Raw genomic sequence first — 7,479 nt, 5'->3', positions numbered from 1 at the left:
ATCAAAGGAACCAGAGGAAAAGAGGACAGTGGAAAAGGGGATGATATGATGGGATAAACCTGAAGGGAAGAGGGAGGGTGCTATGGGGAGGGGGGCAAGGGAGATGTTGAGGGGAATATGGGGGAGGGTGGATGCATTCAGAGCAACACTAGAATCTATGTAAACACAATAAATTAAAATCAATAATAAAAAAATCAAGCAATGAATGCATAAATAAGTGTAACAACAAACTGATCTTTCTCTCTTCCCCTTCCTCTCTCTCTAAAAATCAATCAATAAAATGTTTTTAAAAAGAATATTTTATCACCTGACCAGGCGGTGGCACAGTGGATGGAATATTGGCCTGCTACACAGAAGACCTAGGTTCAAAACCCCAAGATCATTGACTTGAGCACAGGTTCAACAGCTTGAGTGCAGGGTTGCTGGCTTGAGCGTGGAATCATAGATATGACCCCATGGTCACTGGCTTGAGCCCAAAGGGCATTGGCTTGAAGTCCAAGTTTGCTGGTTTGAGCAAGGTTCACCGGCTCAGCTGGACACCTCTGGTCAAGGCACATATGAGAAAGTAATCAATGAACAACTAAAGTACCACAACAAAGAATTGATGCTTCTCATCTCTCTCCCTTTCTGTCTGTCCCTATCTGTCTCTCTCTCTCTGCCTCTCTTACTAAAAAATATAATATATATTTGTATCTGTTATGAGGGATATTGGTCTGTAGATTTCATTTCTTATGACATCTTTGTCTAGCCAATAAGCACATGAAAAGATGCCCAAAATGACTAATCATGAGGAAATGAAAATTAAAAGCACAGTGAGATACCACCACATACCCATTAGGATGGCCACTATTAAAAAAGAAAAGAAAAACAAGTGTTGGAAGAATGTAGAGTAATTGGAACACTTGTACACTGTTGGTGGGAAGATAAAATGGTATAGACTCTGTAGAAAACAGTATGGTAGTTTTTCATAAACTCAAAAACAGAATTACTGTATGACCTAGCAATTCCACTTTTGTGTATGTAACCAAAAGAATCTGAATCATAATCTCAGAGAAATATTTGTACATACATGTTCATAGCAGCTTTATTCACAATAGGTAAAATATGGAAGCAAGTCAAATGTTGTTTGATGCATGAATGTATAAAGAAAATGTAGTCTATACATAGGATGGAATATTGTTCAGTCTTAAAAAGGGAAGAAATTTTATAGTATGCTACAATGTTGGTAAACCTTGAGGTAATTATTTTAAGTGTAATAAGCCTGTCACAAAAATATATTATATGATTATATTTATATGAGATACTTAGAGTAGTCGAAGTCATAAAGAAGAAGTATAATGGTGGTTACCAGCAGCTGAGGGAAGGGAAAAATAGAAAGTTATTGTTTAATGCACATAGAGTTTTAGTTTTACAAGACTAAAAATATTATGGGATGGATGCACAACAATGTGAATAAATTTAATACGACTGAATGTATACTTAAAAATGCTTTAGTAAACATTATGCTATCTGTATTTTACTACAACTAAAAGTATAATTAATTGATTTTTCTGATTTTTAGTATAAATATATAAAATATATATAGTTGATAATGTTCTTGGTATGTTAGGCAGATTTAGAATTCACCATATTTGTACTTTATTTTATTAGACTATGAGAGTTGAGTACTTGAAACAAAGTTTTGTAAAAATGCTTAAAAATAATTTATTAGCGATATATTTAAATGCTTAGAATAATTTTAACCTTTGCATTGTAAAAGCTCTTTTAAAAAGAAATTGTTGAAATTTCCAAGATGCATGTTGAATCATAATATTTAAGTTAAATTGAAACATTAAAGAAAAAATATTCTTGATGTTACTACTTTAATAAATCAAAGATTTCTTTCAAAATTCAATATAACCCTTAAATGATCTTTGTCATGTATAAAAGCTGTCCCCAAGGACACCAAAAGAATCTGGTTATCATTGTCCTGATTCCTCCACATCCATGGACTTTTTACATTAACATACCCACCACCAATTTTGATGATAGCAAGCAGGTTTCACACATGCTCCACTGATTATAAACCATTGAGTCAGCTCTATGGGTGGAGGAAGGCATGGCCTACAGTAGAAATCTGCTTTATAGCACACAATGTGTGAGACTTCTAGCAAGTGAGTTAATGCCTTTGTATTCTATTTCATCTCCTGTAAAACCTGTACTTGCTTCATAAAGTAGTTCTGAATTTAACATAATGCAACAGATTTGGCGTACTTAGCACAGCATCTGACACATAATTAAGTGTCCATAATGTTGGTTGTGGTTGCTGATTAAGTATCATCATTAGCAAGAAAGTGTTATGGATATGAATTTCACCCAGATGTTCTCAAGGGGTGTTGTCATTATTGGTCAAAATTTACCATGAAGTCTTCGATTTGGGAGACTCCCAAATATATATATATATTTCAATTGCTATAACTTTCCAATAGCCCCAGGGCTGATGATTTAGCGTGAGGAAAATTCTGATTAAAAAAAAGAACATTTAGCATTAATCTCTGGTTTCAGGCTTAAACCCAAAGGCTCTACAGATTCTCTTGTTACAACTACTTGGAAGATCAGTAGTTAACAGACTAAGTCTTGCTGTTTTCTGACATTTGTTTGAAGAACAAAACAGCTTTAATGACTTTCCTGGAATTGTAGGTGATTCTATCTCTTTATCCAGATGGCGCTTGAATGTGAAAATTAATAACATGAATGAAAAGTATTTCTAATAGTTACTTTTGAACAACATAATAGCTATTACTTTTATAGCACTTGCTCGTTGCCAGCCCTGTTCTTCATACATTAACTCTTTAAGTAATGTTCGGAGCTACCACAATATTAGAGATGCTAACTTTATTCACTCTTTACTGGAATTTTTCCCTGCAGCAAATATTTCAAGCCAAGTATTTCAAAGAAAATACAGGCTAAATACAATTTCACAAAGCAAGCCTGTCTACTTGGCTGATAGGAGAAGGAGAGCATGAAGCGGTCAGCCTGGTGATTATTAGAGGTCACCTGTAGCTAGTTAAGAGAAGGAAGCTAAAAAATAGACCCTGCTCTTATCACTAATTTTCATGATGCCTAAGTGGTTACCAGGAGTCAGATCCAATCTTCCATAATGAAGCTGAGCCCAAACATGCTCTTTCTGTCAGAGGAGCCATTTCTCATTTATTCTTCCCTCTGCCCTGGAGGAAAGAAAAGAGGACTTGGGAAAAGTTTTTGCATCAGGAAATAAAAATGTTCAAAATTTCCTAGGATTGAAGGTATTTATTTAACTAACTATAGTTAACATGAAGATAGATGGTTATTATGGATAATTTGAGAGACCACAAATGTGGCAAAAAGTACAGAAAACTGTCACATGAAAGGCAACCTCCTTTTCCTTCTGCCCCTCAAGAGTGTGTAAGATCTTATGATATGCATGATACAGAACCAGTTCTCCCCTGGCTTCATCCTTATTGTCTTTCCTTTTTTTTCTTTGGCCAAAATATTTTTACCTTTATATGTTCACATTTATTTTATCTTTTTGTAATTATTGTAAACAAACTTTATTCTTTTTGGACAAGCAGTGTATCATTAATAAACAAGGCCAGCCTGTGGGGCATTTGCTGAGCCAGCTGGGATGTGTATGGCCAGTGTTCACTCTCTCTGTTTCAGTTTGTCAGTGACTGAGTCACCCTATGCTTTTAAAAACTTTTGTTCCTTAAGGTTCTTGAAGACCAAAGAATGCAAAGAAAGTGACCCTCCAAATTGAAAATATATATTCCAACTACATGTCATACAAAGTACCTATTTTTCAATGGCTTATAGTAACAGTCATGATTGTAGGTACTCAACAGAGGAATAAAGACCATTAAAAGTTAGTTGTCATCTCTAAGAGGTCTATAGTCACTCAAAGTTGGAATTGCTCAAAAAAAGAAAGGTTCTGTGTCTCTGATAGGACAACACTTTGTGATTACCCTCAGGTCTAGTCCTATCCATCTATGATTTGCCCCTGTTTTTTAAAAGGGATCTTCTCACTGATCATACCCATAGCATTATAATACTACCCTGGTCAGGGTTGATTTACAAAAAGAGAATAACTGTCAAAAGAAAGAAGTTTTTTAAAAAAGATTCAGATGCTTACAAATCATTGGCAGAACTAAAGGAGCAAACTCTAGGCCTGACTCTGAGGAATGGCTTCCATGGTTTTTTGTGTGTGGTTACCCTTAGGTTATTAACAGAAAATATTGTCATATACACAAGAGTTCTTTGTCTTATGAGTGTTTCTTCATTTCATCCTCCTTTACTACTGAAAATCTTTATCCTCTCCCTTTTTTGTTGAAGCTTTTACTTGTAGTTTTCTGTTGTTTTCTTCTTTGTATTTGGTTGAATAATCCTCTTGAGTATTTCTTGCAGTGGGTGTTTTCTGGTGATAAATTCCCTCAGCTTCTGTGTGTCTGGAGAAGTTTTTATTTCTTCTTCATACCTGAAGGATAACTTTGATAGATATAGTATTCTTGGCTGTTGATTCCTCTCTTTCAGTACTTTGAATGTTTAATCCATTCTATTCTGCCTTGTAGAGTTTCTGCTGAGAAATCTGATGATAACCTAATGGGTTTTCCTTTATATATTATGTTCTCCTTAGCTGCTTTGAGGATTCTTTGTCATTGAATTTTGACAGTCTAGATTTATCCTCCCAAAGAGAAAACCTACAGACAAAAACCCAAATAGTCCAAATTTTCTTCCTCTCCAGAGCCACAGCAGACAAAAACCCAGACAGTCCAGGCCTCTTTCCTCTCTGGAGTGTTACCTTCAGCTCTGTTTCTCAACCCTTCCCACATTTAGTCCAATTGGTGCACAGACCTTTCAGGGCTAAAAGCCTAGCTGGGGTTCCTTTACTGCCTTATAGCTGTGCAACTTGTTGAAATTCTAAGAGAAGAGATCAAGGGTATCTCTCTCAAACCACCATTACTCTGGCATCCCTAAAAAAATGTTTTTAACTATGATGTTTTCTCCATTATAAGTGACTAAAAGTTTTCCCTGAAAACTCAAAGGGTTTTGTTCTTTTTCTTATTAATCTAATAGTTGTATGAGAATATGTCTCAGTGCTAGCTATTCTGGGACAGTTTTCTCATAAACATAGTGTCATTTCAAGACTTCTTTTATTAAAAACAGAAACAAAAAAAACAGCAAATAAGTGTTGACAAACGTGAAGAAATTAGAACCCTTAGGCACTGCTCGTGATGATGTAAATGGTACAACAGTTATGGAAAATTATATGACGGTTCCTCAAAAAATGAAAAGAGAATTACCATGTGATCCTGGAATCTTGCCTCCAGGAATTGAAATCATCTCAAAGAGATATTTGTAAAATCCAAATTTATAGCAGTATTATTCACAAGAGTCAATAGATGGAAGCAAGCCAAGTGCCCATTGATGGCTGAATGAATAAACAAAATGTGGTATATACATACAGAGAAATACAGCTGTCAGCATTAAAAAGGAAGTTCTGACACGCGTTACAACATGAGAGAAAACTGAGGACAGTATGCTAACTGAAATAAGCCAGTCACAGAAAGACAAATACTGTTTGATTCCATTTATATATGTGGTTCCTACCTAGAGCAGTCAAATTCGTAGAGCTGGAAAGTAGAATGGTTGTTCCAGGGGCTGGAAGAAGGGAGGAATACGGAGTTGTTGTACGGGAACAAAGGATCAGTTTGCAGGATGAAAACAGTTGTGCAGATTGGTTCTACAACAGGAAAGTATTTAACACTACTGAACACTACACTTAGATTAAGATGGTAAACTTTATATTTTATGTATTTTACAATTTAGAAAAATCTTCTTACATTTTTTAATATCCAGACCTGGTATGTCCTTCAATGTTTCCTTTTCTAGGGAGCCAATAGATCTCACCTAGTGACTCAAGCCATCAAGGGTCTAGGAGTCTTCTTGATTTTCCCATTTTACACCCAAACCATCATCCCAACTGGTGATTCCAGGTAGGTCCTAAATCTGCCTACTTCTCCCTGTCCCCACTACTTGAATCCTAAATCCTAGTTCTTTTACCTACATTAGTTTTCTCTTTTTACCCATGTTTGTAGCAATACATTCACTGTACTTCCGCTAGCCAGAGTGTTTTAAAACAGAGAATGGAGGCCCTGGCCGGTTGGCTCAGTGGTAGAGCATCGGCCTGGTGTGCAGAGGTCCTGGGTTCGATTCCCGGCCAGGGCACACAGGAGAAGCACCCATCTGCTTCTCCACCCCTCCCCCTCTCCTTCCTCTGTCTCTCTCTTCCCCTCCCGCAGCTGAGGCTCCATTGGAGCAAAGATGGCCCGGGCGCTGGGGATGGCTCCTTGGCCACTGCCCCAGGTGCTGGAGTGGCTCTGGTCGCAACAGAGCAATGCCCCGGAGGGGCAGAGCATCGCCCCCTGGTGGGCAGAGCGTCGCCCCCTGGTGGGCTTGCCGGGTGGATCCCGGTCGGGCGCATGCGGGACTCTGTCTGACTGTCTCTCCCCGTTTCCAGCTTCAGAAAAAATACAAAAAAAACAAAACAAAACAAAAAACCAGAGAATGGAGCCATCACTTCCTCAATAAAATCCAAACTCCTTCAATAGGCTCACAGACAAGGATGACACAAGCTGGTCCATCACACTACAGACACTGAGGCCAACCTCAGCTCCAGGCAAATCATGCACTTTTGAGAGCCATTCACACAGCCCAAGGCCATTGCTCTTCTGCCCTCCTGCACTGTTTAGCTATAATCTTCATTAAATGATTTTTCATTTGGGCTACAAAATCTTCAGCCATGATTCACTGGGCCCTGCTAGCAGATTAATACGAGGAAAAAAAGTTGTAATGAGCTCTTAACAACATAATTCTCCAGGAAAAAAAAACAAACAAAAAAAAAACAGAACATATTTCAATTTTAAAACGTTCACTTTCTTAAATGCAATAATGAAAAGATAATAATCTCTTCCAGACATTACAATCACATTCTCCATACTCCACTCTCTTATGCTCTCTCTTGGCCGTACTCTCTCTTCCTATATATTAGTAATAAATAATAATAATAAAATTTTCATCCCTCATGCTCAACTTTGCATTACTTTGGCTTGAGTTTCTTTTGCAACTTTGTCTTATTTTTTTAGGTCTTAAGATATTTCCCCTTTCATCATCTTCCCCTTATCTCCAAGTCCTTTCCTTAGTGCTGTTGCCTCAAGTTTAATGTGTCTCACTGAGGACGTCAAAAAAATTAGGCTTTTCAAACCTTTTTTTGTTGGTTTTTTTGTGTGTTTTTCCAAAGTGAGAAGCAGCGCAGGGGTGGGAAGAGTCAGACAGTCAGACAATGACTAGACAGACTCCCGCATGTGCCAGACCAGAATCCACCCAGCATGCCCACCAGGGGTGATGCTCTTGCCCCTCTGGGGCATTGTTCCATTGCAACCAGAGCCATTCTAGTTCCTGAGGTAA

Source organism: Saccopteryx bilineata, chromosome 4 (genome assembly GCF_036850765.1).
Source record: "Saccopteryx bilineata isolate mSacBil1 chromosome 4, mSacBil1_pri_phased_curated, whole genome shotgun sequence".
Taxonomy (NCBI): domain Eukaryota; kingdom Metazoa; phylum Chordata; class Mammalia; order Chiroptera; family Emballonuridae; genus Saccopteryx; species Saccopteryx bilineata.
This window is presented reverse-complemented; position numbering follows the sequence as displayed.